The sequence below is a fragment of the Rattus norvegicus genome, chromosome 10, assembly GCF_036323735.1.
Source record: "Rattus norvegicus strain BN/NHsdMcwi chromosome 10, GRCr8, whole genome shotgun sequence".
NCBI classification, from domain to species: domain Eukaryota; kingdom Metazoa; phylum Chordata; class Mammalia; order Rodentia; family Muridae; genus Rattus; species Rattus norvegicus.
In genome coordinates, this window is record NC_086028.1 from 100,151,571 (window position 1) to 100,173,373 (window position 21,803).

A 21,803-nucleotide genomic window follows, 5' to 3' on the forward strand; every position below is an offset into this window, starting at 1 on the left:
CTTTTAAGAATTGCCTTGGGGGCTGGAGAGAGGGCTCAGCAGCGAAGAGCACTGACTGCTCTTCCAGAGGTCCTGAGTTCAATTCCCAACAACCACACGGTGGCTCACAACCATCTGTAGTGAGATCTGATGCCCTCTTCTGGTGGGTCTGAGGACAGCGACAGTAAACTAACATAAAATAAATAAATACTTTAAAAAGAAAAAAAGAGTTGCCTTGGTCATGGTGTCTGTTCACAACAGTAAAACTCTAAGACCAACCTTCTTTCCCTCCTTCCTTCCTTCCTTCCTTCCTTCCTTCCTTCCTTCCTTCCTTCCTTCCTCAGTTGATGCCACCTTGCCATAACATAAGCCCCTACGAATGGTTCTGAGTAAGAACTTTAGAGGGACAGCAGAAAGTCCCTGCAGGTGGACAGGCTTTGAGATGAAGACAAATCTCCAGGCACTGAGGACACGGTGGGTTCCCCTTTCTAGTCATGCTCTGGGCTGAAGAAAGAACCAGGTGCCCACAGAGTGGAGAGAACCTTCCACCAGAGTCCCAGACTCCTGATCTCCCAGCTCTGCCTCAGACCACAATCCCAGAAAGATTCTGTTCCTCACACCGCACTCCTCAAAACGACCACTTTCCAGGAGGGTAAACTGAGGTCTAGAACCTCCGACAAGCTAAGAACCAGATCTCCCGGTCTCCCTCAGTCAGCCAACTGCTCTCCAAGAAGAGAGAAAAGTTCCTTTTCAGAGGAACCAAGGCTGCTCAGCTACGGTGGCAGTGGGGTGCTGGCCCGGAGTGCATCTTTGGGGAAATTACAGGTATCACTTTATCTGCCAGGGGAAAAAAATAACCCTGGGAACCGCCTGCAATTACAACTCATCACCGCCGGCTGTGCAACTGCAAGCTAAGTACCTGGTAATCAAACAGCCAGAGACAATGCGACTTGGGCTTTATTTAGCGCCTTGTCACTCCCCCCCCACCCCCACCTCAAGCCAGCTTGTGTGCCGCAACAAGGGGCCTGTGTCGCCAACACCCAGAAAAGCCTCTTCCAGATATCTCTATATGAAGATAGGGCCACTGGTGTCCACAGAAATTCCCACTTTTTTTCCCAGGCCGAGGGTCACTGAACCACCTGGCAAGCTCCCCGCCTGTATCCACCTTGGGCATTGGGGGCTTGGGCATTGGGGGGTGGGGGAGTCGTGCCCATGCGCACATGCGCAGAGGTCAGCAGATCATGTCTTCCTCTATCACTCTCCGCCTGTTCCTTTGAGGTGACGTCTCTCTCTCTCTCTCTCTTAGACCTGGAGCTCACAGTTTTACGATTTAGACTGGAATCCAGCAAGCCCCAGCAATCCTCCTGTGTCTGCCCACAGGATTCAAGCTGGAGTTACAAGCGTCTGCTGGGAAACTCTTGTTCTGTGAGTGCTGGGATCCGAACTGCAGTCCTCACTCCTCAGGATCGTGCTAAAAAACGCTCAAAGCGGCCGAGCCATCTCTCCAGCACCTACCCAACACACACATTTAAGATTTTATTCAACACTCATTTCTTTTAGAGATTTACCTTTATTTTAAGTGTGCGGGTGCTTCGCCTCCAAGTATGTATGGGCGCCATTTGCACGCGGTGTCTACGGAGATCAGAAGAAGCCGGTGGATACGCTGGAACTGGATTTATAGACACTTGTGAGATGTCATATGTACTAGGATTGGAACCCAGGTCCTCTGGAAGAGCAGTTAGGGCCCTTAACCACTGAACCATCCCTCGGGCATGGGTCTTTGTTGAGTGTCCTCTCTAGAGCTGTCTTTCGGAGAAGAGCAGGGAAAACCTGTCTTCATAGGGGTTACAGGCGGCAAATAGAACAATAACAGAACCACGGCGGGTCTCAAGAGCTATGAGACTCAGAACGCAGCGCGGGGTGGAGCATTTACCCAGCTTGCACAAGGGCCTGGGGGTAACAGTGCACCAGGCTCTAGGCCAGTGAGTCCCTGAAACACAGTGAGGGAGGGAAGGACGGAGGGAGGGAGGGAAGGACGGAGGGAGAGAGGGAGGGAGGGAGGGAGGGAGGGAGGGAGGGAGGGAGGTGGAGGGAGGGGACTTGAAAGACAGCAACTGGACATAGCAGGTCATACCCATGATCCCACTCAGGAGACTGAGGTAGAAACATTGCCTGAGTCTAGGAGTTCAAGACCAGCCTGTGCCACAAAGTGAGACCCCTGCCTCAAACTAGGAGCGAACACAGAAGAGCTCTTTGGACGACAGGAGTTTGAATTCCAGGCAATTGGCACCTGCCACGGGGTGAAGCAATATGGTTTATATTCAGAAAACTAGGGTACTGGGCAGAGATGGAGGGGGCCAACAGGATGGCTCAGTGCGTAAAGGCCACCCAAGCCTGGTGACCTGAGGTCCATCCCTAAGACCTATGTGGTAGAAGCAGGAAAACTGATACCTGAAAGCTGTTCTCTGACATCCACATGACAACACATACACACACACACACACACACAGAGAGAGAGAGAGAGACAGACAGACAGATGATAGATTACATACATATATACATGCATAGATGCATGCATACATACAGACATACATAGAAAGATACATGCATGTAAATGTAATGAAAAAGATTGAGGGATGGGAAAAGGGTGACTCACTAAGGTGGTGACTGAGGAAATATCTAGAAGGTTATAACTGAAGTATCCTTTTGAAGACAGAGCTCACACCCTGGGCTCTTGTGGGAGAGAATGGCTGAGTAGCTATTCCCCAGGCCCTGGCCAAGCAGCCAGACCCACAGACAGTGAAGCCATGACTTAAGTGCCAGTCTATAGCCTCTGTGCCCTCCAGGCCATGCTTCATCCCTTGCTAGGATCTCGTTGTGTCTAAATATGTCCCTGGGAAATTGGTGAGCCACAGTCTTCTGGGTGCCGATAATGATGTAAAACCTGTAAGAGCTGAGGTCTGGAAGGACAGTCCTTAGGCCACTGAGCGAGTGCGCTCCCAAGGCATCATGTGACCTTAGCTCACCATCATGCTCAAGATATCATGTTCGCACATGCATTCCACCATGGGACACAGCCAGGAGGACTCTCACTGGAACTCAGCTGATGCCCTTGAAACTCTGAAACTGGAATTAATTAGACCTCTTTTTTTTTTAAATAATAGTTAAGCAGCCTCTGGTACTCCATGACTGTAATGAAGACGGGCTGATGCACCTGTCTTTCTCTGGATTACAGGGAGGCTGATCTGGCTGCCCATCACCCAGGTTCCTCGTCAGTGGTACCTGCCCCCTGGGAGATGCCTACAGGAGATTTGGGGGTGGGAGGGAAACAATTCAACGACTGCACCAAGCAAGTCCAAGCAGCAGCAATGTCGTCTCCTCTGAGGCCCTAGCTCCCCACAGGCAGGCCTCTCACAATGACAGTTTCCCCAGGCTTCCCCCGTTCTGGGGTTAAAGGTCATCCCCTTTGCCATGTCCTTCCCACCACGAATAGACATGCTCCTTGATCTTGCAAATCTCCTGTTTCCACTTCACAGCTCCCTCTCTTCTTCAGTCATCCTAGAACACAATTCCTACAGAGCCCCTGTTCAGCCCTTAGAAGGGTTTATGTATTCCTGACGGGACTCTGACTGGCACATTAAAGGTTTAAGTGGGAGGTACAAAATTGGTCTGCACGAAGCTTTAAATGTTCCCCTTCTATTGAGCCTGCCTCCTGGGAATGCTGAATTCCAGCTCCAACAACCAGAGTTAAACACAGTCCCCTTCAGGATGCAAAAACCACAGGGCCAACAGACGGAGGAAGACCTTAAAGATGCTAACAGCTGCTCGATGCTGAAATGCCCATGACTATCCAGGGAGATGGTTGTAAGCCTCAGGTGACACCTTCGTTGCTGGTGTATTTGTCAGTTGACGTGGCAATGCTGTTGTGTAACAACCCCCCCCCCAAAAAAAATTGGTTGCTTAAAAATAACAAGCATTTTCTTTCTTCTTGCTCATGGGCTTCGAGCGGCACTGCTTCTGGGTAAAAGTTGTCAGATTTGGTTCTAGCTGAGTTCAAGGCTTCTCTGAGCATCTGTACGTCCTCTTTAATCTTAGATTCGACCTCAATGTTTCCCTAAAAGGAGACCTCCAGGAGCTCAAAGTGCCTTTGCCAGTCACGTGGCCAAGGGTAACATGAAGGCTAGGGAAATGGTCTCTAGCCAAGCACAGAGCTGGAAGAGCAATGTACGGCCACATTGCTTAAGTCTGGAGGGGAGGTCACAGAAAGAGTAGGAGAGATCTAGGGACTCTGTGGGACTTGCAGGGCCTACACAGACCTTAAGGTCTATAACTCTCTCTAACAAGGTCCAGAAAACCTCATATCCTATAAGGGAAGGAAGAGATGACTCTATCTGGGGACAGAAGGGATAGGGCTCAATCAGAGGATGGGATACCAGCTGGTAGGATTATCACATCCCCTGTGGATTAGCCCAGATGCACTATGAAGCTACAAGCATTCCCCGTGTCCAGTCACAGGCAAGCATCTCTCGTGGCCATGATGCAGCAGCCACTCAGGCTCTCAGGTTCTCTGCTCATCACAGCGCCTCAGAGAGCCAGGCTGAAAGACTTGTCCCCACAAAAGCGTCCTAGCGATGGGAAGGGTGCATAGCAGGTCACCTACCAGCTCTTACCCTCACTGCCCAGATGACAGCATAGACAAGTGTCTCTCGTGACCACGCTGTACCGTTTCACCAGGATTTGCCGATTATCGACAATCACACATGCATTCTCCACCTTAAAAGAGATGAGCTCGTGCTCAGAAAGCAAAGAGCTCTAAAGCTGGAGGCAAAGCCAACTGGGGTCCCAGGTGCTCTCTGACAGTCCCAGTCGATCAGTGTCTGTCTCTGTTTCTCTCCCTTTGTCTCTCTGCCTCTCTCCTTGTGTCTCTGTCTGTCTCTGTCTCTCTCTCCCTTTGTCTCTCTGCCTCTCTGTCTCTGTCTCTCTCTCCCTTTTTCTCTCTGCCTCTCTCCTTGTGTCTCTGTCTCTCTCTGTCTCTCTCTCCCTTTGTCTCTCTGCCTCTCTGTCTCTGTCTCTGTCTCTCTCCCTTTATCTCTCTGCCTCTCTCTCTGTCTCTCTCTCTTTGTCTCTCCACCTCTCTCCTTGTGTCTCTGTCTGTCTCTCTCTCTGTGTCTCTGTCTCTCTCTGCCTCTCTATCTCTGCCTCTGTCTCTCCCTTTGTCTCTCTGCCTCTCTCCTTGTGTCTTTGTGTCTGTCTGTCTGTCTGTCTGTCTCTCTCTCTCTCTCTCTCTCTCTCTCTCTCTCTCTCTCTCTCCCTCCCTCCCTGCTGTCTCCATTCATTCCTTTAATAGATATGGATGGGATGGGAATCCTACTGCAGTACAACAGGATGTGTGGATCCACAGCCAACTTGACAACCCCAAGCTGACTCGGGAGTTCTGCCCCACAGAGGTCACCCCTACACAAAACTTATGTCCGCCCCGTTTACCCACCTAACCCCGCATCTTCACTCACTGCATCTGATCCACGAGCAGGTCCCAGCTCTACTCCAAAGTCATCCCGAATCTACAGCTTCTTGACCAACCTGCCTGCCATCACCTGTCCCCTGAACTCCACCTCAGACCCCTAGCTGTCATCTTACTCTCCTACCGCCGTGGTAAGACCCCTGACCGGGGGAGCCTGTAGAAGGGAGACTTGATGTGGAGCGTACAGCATCAGAAAGGTAACCCACGGCCTTTAGGACAGGAAGCATGGTAGCAGGCAGGCAGGCATGATGCTGCAGAAGTAGCTAGGAGTTCACATCTTGATCCACAAGCCTGAGGCACAGAGCACTAACTGGGAATGACATGGGCTTTTGAAACCTCAAAGTCTGATGCCCGTGATGCACCAACTCCAGCAAGGCCACTTCCACACTGCTCCCAGTCAGTTCTGTCAAGTGGGGGAATAGCCTTCAAGTATCTAAGCACATAGGAGCCGTTCTCGTTCAAACTACCGCACTGAACTGGGCACGGTGACACACACCTTTAGTTCTGCCACTCGGAGGGCAGAGGCAGTAGATCTCTGTCTGAATCTGAGGCTAGCCTGGTCTACAGAGCTAGTTCCAGGACAGCCAGGGCTATACATAAAAACTCTTGTCAAAAAAAAAAAAAAATCAAGCCTTTCCCTCTCTGTCCCTAAGACAACAGCCAAACAATCTTTTCTTTGAGATACAATCTCACTGTGTTTACCCTGCCTGTCTCTGTCTCTCTCTCCCTTTTTCTCTCTGCCTCTCTCCTTGTGTCTCTGTCTCAGGGGGCAAAGGACTGCATGTATACACATCAGGCCCAGCCAAAGAGTCCTCTGTAAAAGCTTTAGGAGCTGGTGTGTCAACTCGCATGGCACTCCTGGTGGCCAAAGTGGTAACCCTCTTTCCCCACCCCTTTCCCTGTTTCCCACTTCTGAGTATCACATCGCTGAAGAGAAGAAGCACTCCTCTCAGGACCCACCCTGAGGAGAACCCAGGCTGTGGCTGAGCTTGGCACAGCGAGGGTGGAGCCACACTGATGGGCAGAAGGGCGTAAAGGCCTCAGGACTATGAGAGGTACCGCAGAGAGCAAAGCCCAAGGCAGCTCAGGGCAGCCTAGGCCTATGAAGCCCAAGTCTCGATGGCAGGAGAGAAGCCCACGAAGAAGGTAGAGACCAACCGACAGGACCTTCTCCACCAAGAAGGAGCTTGGAACCTGAGAAATGAAGTAGAAACTTAAGGATTCCTTAAAGTCAATTGTGTCGGAAGGTGTTTTTCTGGGGCAAACACGTGAAGGAGTGTTCTCCTGAAGCAGACACAGGAGAGAGGATGTTCTGCTAAAGCAGGCATGTGAAAGGACACGTGATGAAGGATTCTTTGCTAATGACATGCATGTGCTGAGGCAAGACCTGTGGAGGACACATGATGTTTGGAGGATATAAATAGGACTCCACGGAGTGATGGGGACAGAGCTTGGCTTGCTGGTACAGCTAGCTGTGCAAAGCTTGTGGATCTTGTGTCTTCGCTGATCTTTGCTTCCCTGAGCAAGGCACAGCTGAGAACTTCTGGTGCTCCTGCTGGTCCCTCCTGCTGACTCCAGCCAAGGCTGAGGCCTGGCTGTCTCTGCTAGGTCGTGCCACCGCTGCTGCAAACCAGACTCTACCGAACTGGACTGCTGGTGTGTCCGTGAGGTGTCTGTGAGTTAGATAGAACTGCCGCCGCTGACCTGCGAACTGAACTGCCGATTTCCAGTCAACACAGATGGGAGTTGCTCCAAAGAACCTTTCTAAACAGGTCCACTCCCCCTCCCCATCCCCCATATCCTTTCTTTCCCACCGCCTCTGCTGGGTGGTGGGCTACAAGGGATCTGAAAGCATTTAAGAACCATCATTTTAAAAATAGGATTTGAAAAAAAAATTAAAGTTACAGAGGACAGTGAGAAGCCAGGGGACGGCCATGGGAGAGAGTCTGCACGGCCGGATTAAAGATGGCTGCTAATTTCCTTGCTTCGAGGAGGCTCTGTGTGCCTTGAATCCTCCTTTCTTGACTTCTAGCTGTCTCTTAGCCTAAACTCCCCCCTCCACCACCACCTCTCATTGCATCACTTTCTGAAGCTCCCTTTCCTTCTATCTGGGCCCTGCGCCTCTCGACTCGCCCCTCCCTGTATCTAAACCATGAAGCCCTTCACTCTCCCTTAACGAGACAGTGACACTAGAGCCGTAACGCCAGCAGTGTGGTAATGGAGACCATATTTTCTAAGCCCATTCAGGACAAAGGTCTGAGAAATTCAAGCACACTTACCGAGGTGATGGGCCAGCGTTTGAAATTGGGGCTGTCGTGAGCCGGGAGATGTATGTGAATAGAAGCAGCAGGGGTCAGAGGAAGAAGAAATCATCATCATCCCCCCCCCCCGTTTGACGAGTTGGGAGGAGGACTCGGATGGGCCACGTGCGAGAGACCTTGGACTTTGTAGCCAGCCCGCCTGGCTTCTGTCCAAAACCCCACCAGCAGAGGCTGAATGACCATGGGCAGGTGACATCACCTCTCTAAAATGGCGCCATCACTTGGAAAGATGGGTTAATAATACGGGATTAACTGGGGCTCCTGGATGCAAGTGACGGAACACAAAGAAACGGAGTTGAAAGGAAGAGGAATTTATTGTTGTAGAATATAAGGAGACAGCTAGATGCGTGTGGCCTTCCAGTGAGAATGGGACTTGGCTCGTTTCCCTTCTGCTGTGACTTCCTAGCCAGTCTGGAAAAAGCCAGACACTCAGGACTCCCAAGACCAAGTTCTCAGCAAAAAAAAAAAAAAAGAGAGAGAGAGAGATTTATTTGCGCCAGAGGGACAAAGGGCAGGGAATAGGAGACAAAGAGGATGAGGGAGAAGGGGAAGGGGCAGGGGTATGTGTCCCAGAGGGACAAAGGACTGCTTCTGGATAGAGGTGACAGAATTGGTCCATAGGAAAATGGAGGACTATGAAGGTAAGAGGGGAAGCCCCATGTTGGGATGAGGAGTTTAATTCTGATTGGCTCTGTTAACTAGGTGAGCCAAAGGGGACATTTGATTGCTAGACTCCGATACTTTGATAACTGGACCTTGGTAGTCAGCCTCGGGAAGAGGAAGTGGCCAAATAAGGGAACAGACCTTGGTGGCCAGCTTTAGGATATAATCTAATGGTTTTTAGCAAGACAGAAGGGCAAGGCCTGCCTGAGCCATGCGCTCTGGTGCCTTCATCAGGAGGTCATGGGTCTATGTGGGAAGGTTAAGCCCTGTGGGACTGAGGGTAGAGCCCAGGGACTGAGTGCTTCCCTAGCGTGGGTGAGGAAGCCCTAGGTTCCAGTTTCTACAACCAGCTTCCCTGAATCCCAAAGAGAGAAGAAAGAATAGAGGAAAGGAGGGAGGGAGGGGAGAGAATGAAGGGAAGCAATGAGAGAGAAAGGAAAAGAACAAGAAAAACCTGGCTTCCTAGAACAGGACAGGTAACCTCTCCCTACCAACTCCAAATTCCCAGGAGGCATCAGGGCCAGAGGGTCAGGTGACACAAAGGGACCAATCAGCTGAGGCTAAGGCATCGTACACACATAACTAAGCTCCATTCAGACTAGCCTGGACCCACCAGTAGTTCAGATTGTGTGTAAGATTCTATCCCACAGAGGAGACGGAGGTGGGCGGTTAGACAAATGGGAACTCACAAAATAACTGAGTCCCGGTGTGATGACACTGGAGTTTAGCCTGCAATAACGGTATCCACTGATGCTAGCCCACGCCTACGCTACCACTCACTCCTCCAGGAAAGCTGTTGTGATCGCTATGACTGCCTCTTGCCCTGGACCTTCTGCTCCCTATTCTGCATGAGCCAGCCATACCTCATGATGGTCTCCTCGCTATTCCCCTGACCCAACAGTGCCAAGGACAACTTTCTGTTCTTACCTTGGTTACCTCTCAGCAGCAAAGTTCCTGTCCCCCTTTTTTATTCTTTAATTTTTAAAGATTTAATATATATATATACATATATATACATATATATGTATATATATGTACACTGTAGCTGTCTTCAGATACACAAGAAAAGAGCATCTGATCCCATTACAGATGGTTGTGAGCCACCATGTGGTTGCTGGGAATTGAATTCAGGACCTCTGGAAAAACAGTCAGTGCTCTTAACCACTGAGCCATCTCTCCATGCCTTTTATTATCATTATTATTGTTGTTGTTGTTTTTGTTGTTAGTTTAGTTTATGTTTGTGAGGGTTTTGCTGATGTGCACAGATCCACACCATGTGCATGCAGTACCTGTAGAGGCCAGAAGAGGGCAGAAGATCACCTAGAACTGGAGTTGCAGATGGTTGTGAGCCACAAGTGGGTGCTGGCTCTCTTCAAGAGCAGCCCGCCCTCCTAACCATCTCTCCGCCCCCTCTCCCACCTTTTGTCTTCTTGAAATTCTTTCTTTCTCTGAGTCCTTGTCATCCAACCTCTGGGTTTCTTCTGACTTTACTGGCCTGTATTTACTGTCTCCCCAGTTCCCTGGACCGTGAATCTTGGCATCATGCCAGCGGCTCAGTCCTTGCTCTGACCTCAAACACTGCCATTCTGAGGGCCCCAGCCCTTTCAGCGTCTTCACACATGACACCCCACAGTGGCTCTAAAGTCTTGCTCCACCGCGACCTCTCCCCCCACACCACGGCTCCTCCTTGCAGTTGTGGCAAACACAGTAGAGAGAGTTTAGTCGTCCCCAGCCTAACTTTAACAGAACTCAATAAATGGCTCCCACTCTTGCAACCAGACATCTGCAACAGCGACTTTCAGGTGCCATTAGGACAGCATCCGCTGGTGTAACCTTGCACAGCAGCCAGAACAGCAAGAAGTTAGCGGAGTTTCCTCTTTCCTCATCCCTTGCATCCAATCCATCAGCGGGCGGGCAGACGCCGCTCATCAATCAAAGGCGAATTCGCCCTCTTCTCTCCATCCATCTCCACCACACCTGAGCTGCCTGCTCTTCCCCAGCCACCCCTAACTGCTTTCCTGGCTTCGCTGTTGCCGGTCCACCTGCTCTCTCTTCTGCTGCAGACCGGGGATGTTAAATCTATAAATCAGAGGAAGTTATTCCCTGATTAAATGGCCTTCTTCAACACTCAGGATAATGTGTCAACTCCTCGCTCCGACCTCTCGAGCCCCAAATGACCAGGCTGCTGTCTTCGTGCCATTTTTCCCTGATGCGATCTACTCCAGGCACCGCAGACTCCTCCCCCCACCCCCGATTCTGGACCACCCCCCTCCATCACACTCCCACGGCACCCCCAGTCCCCATCACCCTGTGCTCAGCTCTACTCGTCTTAGGAAAGCCACCTCCTCCAGGAAGCCTTCCCCACATGCACTAGGTAAAAATAAAAAAATAAAATAAAATAAGGACTCAGACCAAGTACTAATAGAGATCTCAGCAGAGAACGTATTGACATTGGTGCTATTCAATTTTATTTATGGTGTGCTGCTCATCAAAAAAAAAAATACTTTTTTTTCTTTTTTTTTTTTCTTTTTTTCGGAGCTGGGGACCGAACCCAGAGCCTTTTGCTTGCTAGGCAAGCGCTCTACCACTGAGCTAAATCCCCAACCCCAAAAAATTACTTTTAACAGCATAAGAAAAGAAAGGAGGGAGGGAATGAGAGAGAGAGAGAGAGAGAGAGAGAGAGAGAGAGAGAGAGAGAGAGAGAGAGATATCCAGGATGACTTTGAACTGCTGAGTCTCCTGCCTCTGCCTTCCCCCTGCAGTCAAGCACCACCATCTCTGGCACATACACTGCTGGGATTGAACTTGTAGCCAAGCTCCATCCCCAGCTCGCTTAGGTGCTTCTCCTTTTAGTCTCTGTATCTAAAACAGTGCCCACCACACAGTGAACCTTCATAGTCAGGGGGCAAACAAGCTAATGACTGTGGCTGATGGACGGGCAGACAAATATCTGAAAGGAGAGAGAGATGGGAGAGCGCTGGTGAAGAGGATAGAGCAGAAAAGGCTGCAGGAGACTCACAGGGCAGTAGCAAGTGCTATACTCCCAGCACTCCTGGGCAGAGGTGGAACTGAGTTCGAGGCCAGCCTAGGCAGCATGGTGTGACTTTGTCTCAAAAGAGTAGGCGTGGGTGGGTGAAGAGATGGCTCAGCAGTAGTCAGGAGTACTCACTGCCCTTGCAGAGGACTGCGTTCAGTTCCCAGAGCCCGTGTTAGACGGCTCACAATTGCCTGTAACTCCTGCTCCAAATGATCCAGCGCCCTCTTCTGGCCCCTGCTGGTACTGCACACATGTGGTACACATAACAATACAAAAACAAAAATAAGTAAACCTTCGGTTAAAAGTGACAGAGGACAGGGACTGGTTTGAGGCAGAGAGAACACTGGGAAGATCAGGGCCCACCACTGTAAGTCACGGCTTGTGGTGGGAGGTGGTACCTCAAGCCAGGGGTTAATTGAAAGTCTATGGAACAAGTCCACCATTCATCGCCCTCCGGTCCGGCTCCTACATGAGCAACCTGCGGCTCAGAGAGGCCTCCATGCTAGGGCAGCTGGGTGGATCTTCATGTGGACTAGAGCTGCCAGCGTGACCCACGGCTCTGCAGGGACTTCCTGCCCTCCACCATGTGTTCCTCTTGCATCTCAGCTACATAGCCAGCACCCGCCAGTCCTGCCAGAGCAGGGCCAGATGGGGAACAAGTTCTGCATGGGACCCCGTAGCTCTTGGCTACATTTCCATTCAGTGGGGAAACCAAACATCACAGAATAATACAAGAAACCCAAATCGGCTTCCAAGAGCATTGATCGACCCTGCTGCAGCTTGGTTGCATTTGAGTGAGTCTCCCCAAAGGGTGACACGACAGAAATTCAGTCTTGAGTGCGGTGATGTTGAGGGGCACTGGGATGTCCTGGAGGCAGGAGGTCATCATGACGGACCACCCTCATAAGAGTTAGCGTACTGCTCATGGATTCTCGTGATAGCAAGTTGTTACAGAGCTAGAAAGACTGGCATGGTGACACATGCCTGTCATCCCAGCACTTGGAAGGAAAGCTGAGGCAGGAGGATGGCAGATTCAGGCACAGTCTGAAGTACATAGCAAGACTCTATCCCCCCCCATCCTCCCAAAGGGGAAAAAGGTGACAGGTATTTTGTTACAGAAACAGAAAAGACACCAAGAACATTCCTCATTCATTTAATTTTTATGTTAATTTGTTTTTTGTTTGTTTGTTTGTTTTTTGAGACAGGGTCTCACTGTGTGGCTCTGACTGGCTGGAAATTGCTATGTAAACCAGGCTGACCTTGAATTCACAGAGATCTGCCTGCCTCTGCCTCCTGAGTGCAGGGATTGAAAGTGAAGGACCTGGCATGTCCTTCGTTCTCAAACAGAAAATGAAAAGTGAGATTCATTAGACAAGTTCCAAGATTCAAAAAGGAAGTAAAGGACCTGGGAGATGCCTCAGTGGTTCGAGCAGTTGCCACCCAAACAGAAGTGTGGGAATTCGGAGTCCCAGACTCATGTAAAACGCTGGGCAGCCCCGGTGGCCTTCCTATAATTCCAGCCTGGGAAGGTTGAGACAGGGCTTCCCCAAAACGAGCTGGCCAGCAACCTCTGGGTTCGATGGACGGACCTTTGCCTCAGAAACACTGACTGAGGATGGTTCCCAGCATCGGCTTCAGGCCTCCACATGCACATGCACAAATATGCATACACGCACATGTATACAACACACGCTAACACGGAAGACTGCTGCGTTCACCACCATACCAATCAATGCAGTATCACACTCATGAAAATGGGGGGAGGGGCAAAAATGGGCCAGGGATCTAGTTTCCTGATTAGCATCTATGAGGCCCTGGATTCAAACCTTGGAAGGAAGACAGGGCAGGAGGGGGGCGATGAACAGCAACCCAATCTTAGCATCAAAGAAACCACTGCACCCATGAGAAAAGGAACAGACCTCCATGAATAAAGAGTGGTCAGAAAACAACAACAAGGTATTAGAATTCAAATCTGGAGGCTGGAGAGATGTCTCAGCAGTTGAGAGCACCAGCTGCTCTTCTAGAGGACCCAGGTTTGATTCCCAGCGTCCATTCGGCAGCTCACAACTGCCTGTAACTCCACCTGCGGGGGTTCTGACACCTTTGCACAGGCATCCATGCAGGCAAAAACATCAGTGCACATAAAAATGAATAAGTCTTTAAAAAACAGAGAATTTAAATTTCATCATAAAGCTGCTGAAATGCACAGGCCATAGATAAGATGTAGAAGGTATGGTTGAGATTATAAGATAGGGCTCAGCGGTTAAGAGCACTGACTGCTCTTCCAGAGGTCCTGAGTTCAAATCCCAGCAACCACATGGTGGCTCACAACCATCTGAAAAGGGATTCTATACCCTATGTCTGAAGTGACAGTGTACCCACATACAATAAATAGATCTTTAAAAAGAAAAAATTTAAGATAAAGCTAAGGAACTCTCTGGAATATAGAGTTAAAAGGGTAAAATCAAAGCTATGTATAACATCAGAGAGAAGAGACTCATCAGCCGAATCCAGGAGACCCATCATGTGGCTAAGAGGCATTTCAGAAAGACAAGACAAAACAGAATAAACTATCAAAGAATACATACTGTCATGGAAGCTTGGTGTGGTGACGCACGCCTTTGATCCCTTCACTTGGGAGGCAGAGGCAGGTGGAGCTCTGTGAGTTCTAGGCCAGCCTGGTCTACAAAGTGAGTTCCAGCCCACCCAGAGCTACATAGTAAGAACCTGTCTAAAAGGGCCCATGGGGCTGGGGAGGTGCTGGAGAAATGACTCAGGCTGCTCTTACAGGTTCAGCTCCCAGCACCCACACAGTGCCTCAAAGCCACCTGTAACTCCAGTTGCAGGGGATGAGTCAGGTTCTTCTTAGCATCTTCAACAGCTCTGCACGTGTGTGGTACACAAACCCAGGCAGGCGCACACGCATAAAAATAAAACATAAATAAATGCTGTTTAACGTGGTGCTTCCCAAAGTCAAAGTAAAATGAAACATTCAGCAACAAAGGGAACTTCTAAGTAAAATTAATTAAAAACAACCACAAACAGGATTCGCTCTCAGAAAACATGAGTCCATCCAGGTTTTCTCAGATTCTCTAGAGAAGGGGAAGAACCTTCCTACAAAGAAGGGGGGGGGATCAGCTTCCCAACAACAGATCCGGGTCCCAGAAGACAGCAGACATGCCAGGAAGAGGCTCTGTTAGAAACATACCAGGCAAAGAACCACTGAAGAAAAAGTCTCAGACATCCAAAAATTCAAAACAATCAATGTGGCTTCCTGTGTACCTTTCTAAAGAGGTTGCTGGGAGAGATAATCAAAAAGAACACCGGGAAGAGGTCCCAGCACCGACATAGCAGCGTACAGCTGTCTGCAACCCCAGTTCCAAGAGGGCTCAACCTCCCACCGGCCTGTGTGGACGCCCAGCACAGGTGCACATACATATATGCAGGCAAAACACTCATGCACATAAAATAAAAGAAATAATTTTTAAAGGAAAAAAAGAAAGAAAGATCCAAGCAAGGAACCATCGCTTTAGAGACCAGTGTTTTTATCAGAGGCTGAAGGATGGTTGCTGTACCCTGGAGGTTGAGACCAACCCTGGACATTTTAGACTCTTTAGACTACATAGACAGAAAAAATAACGACTCTTCTGTTACAAAGGAGAAGTGAGGCCATTACTGCATGTGGGATCAAAGAGTTCAGAAACATTTCTGATGAACCATTAGCACGTCTACATCCAAGCAGTTTACCAGAGATGTGCTATATAGATAGAGAAGCTAAAGGTATCAGGGATGGCCCCCAAAACAAGAGTATGGTGCCTGGGGTAGCTCCCAAAAACAAGAGCATGGTGCCAAGAGCATGGTGCCTGGGATAGCCCCCAGAAAACAAGAGCACAGTGCCTGGGATAGCCCCTCTAAAACAAGAGCATGGTACCTGGGATAGCCCCCCAAAACAAGAACATGGTGCCTGGGATAGCTCCTAAAAACAAAAGCATGGTGCCAAGAGCATAGTACCTGGGATAGCCCCCAGAAAACAAGAGCATAGTGCCTGGGATAGCCCCTCTAAAACAAGAGCATGGTGCCTGAGATAGCCCCCCAAAACAAGAGCATGGTGCCTGGGGTAGCTCCCAAAAACAAGAGCATGGTGCCAAGAGCATGGTGCCTGGGATAGCCCCCAGAAAACAAGAGCACAGCGCCTGGGATAGCCCCTCTAAAACAAGAGCATGGTGCCTGGGATAGCCCCCAGAAAACAAGAGCATGGTGCCTGGGATAGCCCCTCTAAAACAAGAGCATGGTGCCTGGGATAGCCCCTCTAAAACAAGAGCATGGTGCCTGGGATAGCCCCTCTAAAACAAGAGCATGGTGCCTGGGATAGCCCGTCTAAAACAAGAGCATGGTGCCTGAGATAGCCCCTCTAAAACAAAAGCATGGTGCCTGGGATAGCCCCTCTAAAACAAGAGCATGGTGCCTGGGATAGCCTGTCTAAAACAAGAGCATGGTGCCTGGGATAGCCCCTCTAAAACAAGAGCATGGTGCCTGGGATAGTCCCTCTAAAACAAGAGCATGGTGACTGGAGAAATGAGATGGCTCAGTGGTCAAGACTAGCTGCTCTTCCAGAGGATCTAGGTTCAGATCCCAGAACCCACATGGCAAGTCTCAATGGTCTGTAACTCCTGTTCCAGGGGATCAGACACTTTCACACGGACATGCAGGCAAAACACCAAAGTACACAAAATAATAAATCATTTAAAAAGATTGTCTCTGACCCACAGGACATCAGGCCATAGTCACACCCACATCCACACCCATGAATGTGCACATGGGAACACGCATCCTACATACACACGGAGGAACCTCTGACCCCACTCTTCCTGGTTTGTGTATACATGTTTATACTTCCATATGTTAACTAATTTCTGGCTCTTTCCCCTTTTTATTTTATGCCAACATAATTGGCACTGGTTTACTTTCCAATTTGTTCTTCGAGCTACAGAGTGCTCCTACAGGGATGCAGATGAACTCGGGAGGTACTCAACGTCACACAAACCTGGGTGTCCTGGCTGTCACTCAAAGGTAAGTGGAACGGCTGCTGGGATTTTGTGTGTCTCCTGTTTGAGGAAACATGAAGCATCCCTTACAAAGTGTCCCGGTCTTAGTTAAGGTTACTATTGCTGTGATAAACACCATGACCAAAGCAAAACCTGGGGAGGAAATGGTTTATTTGGCTCACTGGCTCGCTCCCCATTGGCTTGCTCAGCCTGCTTTCTTATAGAACCCAGGACCAGCGGCCCAAGGATGGCTCCGCCCATAATGGTGTGGCTCCGCCCACAATTGGCTGGCCACACCCACAATGGGCTGGGCTGTCCCCCATCAACCACTAATTAAGAAAATGCCCTACAGGCTTCTCTGTTGCTTGATCTTATGGAAGCATTTCCTCAATTAGGAATTCCTCCTCTGCAATGACTGTAGCTTGTGTCAAGTTGGCAGACCCAGCACATCTAGTTACCTTTAACTGTCGACACAGCCTAGAGTCACCTGAGAAGGGAGTCTCAACTGATGGATTTCCAGGATTATGTCTGTGAGGAGTTGTCTTCATTATTAACTAATGCTAAAGGGTCAACCCACTGTGGGCAGTGCCATTCTCTATGTAGGTGGTCCTGGGCTATATGAGAGAGACAAGCATTTAATCCCAGCACTGGGGAAGCAGAGGAAGTGATGAATCTCTATGAGTTTGAGGCAAGCTGGTCTACATAGTACATTCCAGGTCAGCCAAGGGCTACATAATGAAATCCTGATCATAGGTAGGTAGATGGATGGATGGATGAAGAGATAGATTAAAATAGTAAAATAGGGAAAGCTAGTCAAACAGGAGCTTGGAAGTGAACAAGCCAGCAAGCAGCTTCCTCTGTGGGTCCTGCCTTCAGGTTCCTGTCCCGAGTTCCTACCTTGGTTTCCCTCCATGATGGATTGTGACCCGGAAGCCAAATGAACCCTTGACTCCTAACGTTGCTTTTGGTCATGTTCTGTCACAGCAATGAGATAAAATTAGAACATAGGTGAACACCTGCATTCACTCTTGCTTTAATTAGACAAGGTCCAAGTGTGTGGGCAGCTGTTGGGTCACCCTGGTGGGGTTAGAATGGTGCTAGTCCCATCTCTCCTGCCTCACAGGCTCCCTGGTAGGTCCATTCAAGGCGAGTAACTCATCGGCATTAACCTAGCAAAGATGCAGGCAGGGGATGGGGCGAAGGTGATGCTTGCGGCTTAATAAAGGCGACCTCACTATTAGGTTTCAAAGACCAGTCAGGCTGAAGCATCCAAGGGTCCAGATCTGAAACTGGGGTGTTGAGAGTTGTCCAGACCAGAAAGCAGTTCCATACCCAACCTTGGAGAGGACTTGGACTCTCTCCCAGAGACCGCAGGAATCACTGGAGAGTTTCCACGGGGAAAGGCCATCATCCTCGGCAGCAGTGAGCACTCCACAGTCCTTGTGTTGACCTTCAGCACAGCTGCCCTCTCCCGACCAAGCCGCATCTTGCCCTAGATGTTTGCCCAAACCAGGCGTCTCCCCCTTGCCCGGGGACTTCCTATTGGAACTACAGGCCCTCAGAACCTCATTAGGGCACTAGTTAGTGTGATCAACTAATTCACAGTGAAGTGTTAGCAAACGAAAATGGTCTGTCCGTCCTCAGGGTATTTTATTTTAATGGAGTCTTTGGTTGACAAATATTTACTGAACAGTCTATTACATGCAAGAAACTATGTAAAATTCCTAGGGGGAGCCAGGGCCTGACCTAAATAAATCACAGTCTCTAATGACGGAACTTGAGACTCTGTGGGGAAGCAACCAAGGGAGGCGGCCGGATAACCTCTCTTATCTCTGTGTAAAACCTGAAGCCTGTGATCTGCCGCCACCATACTCCAAAGAAGGCCAGGAGCCCTGAGTGGAGACATTTTTAGGACTGCCCTTGGGGGCTCAAGAGCCAATCCCTGCCTTACATTTGAAGATCCTTAGGTCTTGCACCAGAGCCAGGAGGAAAGCGTGTGTGTGTGTGTGTGTGTGTGTGTGTGTGTGTGTGTGTGTGTGTGTGTCTGTGTGTGTGTGTCTGTGTCTGTGTCTGTGTCTGTGTCTGTGTGTGAGTGTGCCTGTGTGTGTCTGTGTGTGAGTGTGTCTGTGTGTGCCTGTGTGTGTCTGTGTGTGAGTGTGTCTGTGTGTGTCTGTGTGTGTGTCTGTATATGTATCTGTATGTGTGTCTGTGTGTGTGCCTGTGTGTTCCTGTGTGTGTGTATGTCTGTTTGTGTGTGTGTGTATATCTGTGTTGTGTATGTGTGTGTCTCTGTGTGTGTCTGTATGTGTGTCTTGTGTGTGAGTGTGTCTGTGTGTGTCTGTGTGTGTGTCTGTGTGTGTGTCTGTGTGTGTGTCTGTGTTTATGTCTGTGTGTGTATATATCTGTGTGTGTATGCGTGTGTGTGTGTCTGTCTGTCTGTGTCTGTGTTTATGTCTGTTTGTGTGTGTATATATCTGTGTGTGTATGTGTGTGTGTATCTGTGTGTGTGTGTATCTCTGTGTGTGTATCTGTGTGTGTATCTGTGTGTGTATCTGTGTGTGTATCTGTGTGTGTGTCTGTGTGTGTGTCTGTGTTTATGTCTGTGTGTGTATATATCTGTGTGTGTATGCGTGTGTGTGTGTCTGTCTGTGTCTGTGTTTATGTCTGTTTGTGTGTGTATATATCTGTGTGTATGTGTGTATATCTGTGTGTGTGTATCTGTGTGTGTGTCTGTGTGTGTATCTGTGTGTGTGTATCTGTGTGTGTGTATCTGTGTGTGTATCTGTGTGTGTCTGTATGTGTGTCTTGTGTGTGAGTGTGTCTGTGTGTGTCTGTGTGTGTGTCTGTCTGTGTCTGTGTTTATGTCTGTTTGTGTGTGTATATATCTGTGTGTATGTGTGTGTGTATATGTGTGTGTGTATCTCTGTGTGTGTGTGTCTGTGTGTGTGTGTATCTCTGTGTGTGTCTGTATGTGTATCTCTGTGTGAGTGTGTGTGTGTCTGTGTGTGAGTGTGCCTGTGTGTGTCTGTGTGTGAGTGTGTCTGTGTGTGCCTGTGTGTGTCTGTGTATGAGTGTGTCTGTGTGTGTCTGTGTGTGTGTGTCTGTATATGTATCTGTATGTGTGTCTGTGTGTGTGCCTGTGTGTGTTCCTGTGTGTGTGTATGTCTGTTTGTGTGTGTGTATATCTGTGTTGTGTATGTGTGTGTGTCTCTGTGTGTGTCTGTATGTGTGTCTTGTGTGTGAGTGTGTCTGTGTGTGTCTGTGTGTTTGTCTGTGTGTGTGTCTGTGTTTATGTCTGTGTGTGTATATATCTGTGTGTGTATATATCTGTGTGTGTATGTGTGTGTGTATGTGTGTGTATGTGTGTGTGTATCTCTGTGTGTGTGTATCTCTGTGTGTGTGTATCTGTGTGTGTGTGTTTGTGTCTGTGTTTATGTCTGTTTGTGTGTCTTGTGTGTGAGTGTGTCTGTGTGTGTCTGTGTGTGTGTCTGTGTGTGTGTCTGTGTGTGTCTGTGTTTATGTCTGTGTGTGTATATATCTGTGTGTATATATCTGTGTGTGTATGTGTGTGTGTATCTCTGTGTGTGTGTATCTCTGTGTGTGTATCTCTGTGTGTGTGTGTCTGTGTCTGTGTTTATGTCTGTTTGTGTGTGTATATATCTGTGTGTGTGTGTGTGTATCTGTGTGTGTGTGTGTATCTCTGTGTGTGTGTGTGTCTGTGTGTCTGTCTTCATCCTCTGACGAGTGTACTGGGGCTCCATTGTTCTTCATACTCCGATGTTCCTCTTCCGCCTCCATCTCTACAACCTCCATTTGGTACATTTTCTGGGAACTTCTGGAGCACATACAGCTCTACCAGGAGTGAAGCTTGGGACACACGGGAGCATGGAAGTGTGCATTGCACGGGGTCTGATGTGGTCCATACTTCGATGCTACATGAGGTGGATTCGCCCCAGCATGGCTGGCTTTCTTCTCTCCCTCCGCATCTGACATTGTCTTTCCTTTCTCTCAATGAGGAAGTGATGAACAGCAGGCTCCCAGCTACTGCTCCCCAGATCTTCTCTTTCAGCTCTCCTCAGCGGGCCCTATTTTGCCTCTCCTCCACCCACCCAGCACCCAGCACCACCCTCTCCTTGCTGACACCGTCGTATACAACACACGCGCGCGCGCACGTGTGCGCGCACACACACACACACACACACACACACACACACACACACGTGTCTGCCGCTGGACTGGTTGGAGATAATGTAAGTCTGAACTCTAGGGACCCTCAGACGACTCTCTGCATAAGATGCAGGGAAACTCTTACCTATTAGTTCCCACCCATAAAATAGACACCCATTCACATCCACACTCACCCCATACGTACTCTTCCAGAGGCCAGTTCCAGCTCCATCTGTTAAGAAACACTGACATCTAGTGGCTGAATGTGGGACCTGCACCACTATTTTCCTTCCAAGAATGGGGTTCGAGGGAGCAAAAGCTGACCCCTCCCATGCCCCGGGACTTTCTAAACAACCATCAACCCCACCCCCAACCCCCACCTCGTGCTTCTCTTTGCAGTTTTCGTTCCGCCCCTTCTGAAAAGCCCCCAGGTTCCCCAGGTACTGTGAGAGTCACGAACTCCTGTTAAAATGGTCACGTATGCCTAGCTCTTGCTAAATGTGTCCCAGACGCTTACCGTTGAAAAAAAGAGATGTCATAAATGAAGCAGGCCGTGGATAATCCACAAAGTGAGTCATTAGGAGCTGAATCTAAGCCCATGTACCAGAAGCCATGCAGCGCTCCCAGCACCTCCGCAGGGAGGGGCAGACAGTAAAGTGAGCAGGGCTTGTTTACCCCGCCGCCAGCTGCCAATCATCCATCTGACAGCCACGCAGGCATGTGGACCACAGATGCTTACTCAGCACTCCAGGTGCCAGGCGTGCACCTAGCAATCGACCGTATACAAGTGCGGGCTCCGGTGTGTTTGTGTGAGTGTGTGTGCACGTGCGTGCGTGTGGGTGTGCGTGTGTGTGTGTGTGTGTGTGTGTGTGTGTGTGTGTGTGCCTGTATATCTGTGTGTTTGTATGCTGGGGAAGGCTGCACAAAAGGAAGGATGTGCACAGCGTGAGTCACCGGCAGACATAAGCAAGTGAACCATAAAATCATCTAAATTCATTTATTCAACAAATGCTTCCAAGCACCCGCTGTGGAACCGCGAGGAGCTGCCTCCCTCGCTGCATTGGGCTGCC

At 49.4% G+C, this 21,803-nt stretch overlaps 1 pseudogene; it reads left to right on the plus strand.

The window, feature by feature from the left end:
• Positions 1-18,964: 18,964 nt before the first annotated feature.
• Positions 18,965-19,988, plus strand: LOC134480641 (keratin-associated protein 4-5-like; annotated as a pseudogene).
• The last annotated feature ends 1,815 nt before the right edge of the window (positions 19,989-21,803 follow it).